Below are 1,742 nucleotides of genomic sequence, written 5' to 3' on the forward strand. Positions count from 1 at the left end.
ATCTGATGACCTCACAAGACCCAAATGTGGTGAAAGTTTTGAAACATGAGGCGAATAAATCTAAGATGACATCTTAGCTTAATCTAGCAGAAGCATAGTGGTGTGAAGCAGGTATGGAAATCAAACCAAAAGTAGATAAAAATCAGGCAGCAACTGAATGTGCCAAAAAACAAAAGAAAGATTATAAGGTGAAGCACCGGATGAGAAGGCAAGAAATGTGGAAAATGCATAAATATAGTTGCAAGTACAGAAAACTTCTGGAAGAACCTCATGTTGATCAGGATAGAACACAGGAATGGTTAAGAAGAGGCGAATTCAAACCAAGAGATCAAAGGTTAATATTGACGGCCCAAGATAATGGGCTACATACACATTGGTTTAGAAAGTCCATTGAATATGTGGGAGAAACAGACAAATGTAGGTTTTGTAAAACAGAATTGGAAACAGTTGCATACCTCGTTGCTGGTTGTGACATACTAATTGCAAGAGGCCTGTATAATGAAAAGCATAATAATGTGGCAAAACTGTTGCACTGGGGATTGTCCAAACATTATGGTATTGAAGTGGCTGAAAAACACTGGAAACATAAGGCACAAAGCATCATAGAAAAGTCTACATCACATGGGATCAACCATTACCAACAGCTGAAAAGATAGATGCTAGAAAACCAGATACAGTGGTCCATAAAAAGAAGACAAAAGTAGCATTAATCATTGAAATTGCCACACCCAGTGACTACAGTGTCTTGGATACAGGGAGACACAAAGTCATAAAATATCAGGATTTGCAGGCAGAAATGAGAGCAATGTGGAAGAAAGATACCCAGACAGTTCCAAACGAATTGCAGAAGGAGTCATTACTGGGCACATTGCGGGCGTTGTGAAGAGCAATTCTGGCTGACATCAAAGATTGGAACAATATTAATTTCATGAACTTTAATCATACTTTGACTTAGGAATGGGGTCCATTCCCGTCATGGTATTAGAAACCCAAAAGACTTGGAGAAATTAAAAGGGAGATGCAAAACATTTCAGTATATCAACCATTTGATGATGATGGTGAACAGTGGACTATGTGTAAGTCGCGTTCCAGACTGAAGAGGCTAGTTATTGCCTACGTCACTACCAACACCAATACAACACTTGGGTAGCTTTTTTTAAGCCGCTTAAAAAGTTAATAGAACATCAACATGCATTTTCGAACATTAAGTAGCATGCATTTTACGAACATTAAGTAGTATTAAACTGCAATGTCTGACATTACATACTAACTGTATACCTTGGTTATTTCCAAGAAAACCAAAAATGTCATAGGGATAGGGTGAAAATAGGAGGCAAAACCAGGGACATTAAACATCAATAGTACAATAGGCTTTGCAGTCAACACACATTTTCTGAACTAGGATGTTCTAATGTCTAACACTGACTAACTGTAATTGTCAGTGGTTTACATTTTATAAGGGACAGGGCAAAATCAAGGTTGATCTGTAGAGATGCACAGCCACAGAAATGCTTATATTAGCATTTCAAGTAAAAGATTGCTTAGCATTGATTTGTTTTAAACTTTCTTTGCTCTTTTTTTCCCCCCTGGTGTGACAATAGGATGTACTGCCAGCCATGCCAGGGAGAAGTAGGGTAGTGGATGTATGACTTGTTCCAGCACAGCTAGCTGGAATTTTGTAAATAATTGTATGTTAGTATATCAAACTGATCTGTACAGATGCTTTTGCTTAAAATGTATTT

Source organism: Protopterus annectens, chromosome 2.part1 (genome assembly GCF_019279795.1).
Source record: "Protopterus annectens isolate FY-2018-M chromosome 2.part1, PAN1.0, whole genome shotgun sequence".
Taxonomy (NCBI): domain Eukaryota; kingdom Metazoa; phylum Chordata; order Ceratodontiformes; family Protopteridae; genus Protopterus; species Protopterus annectens.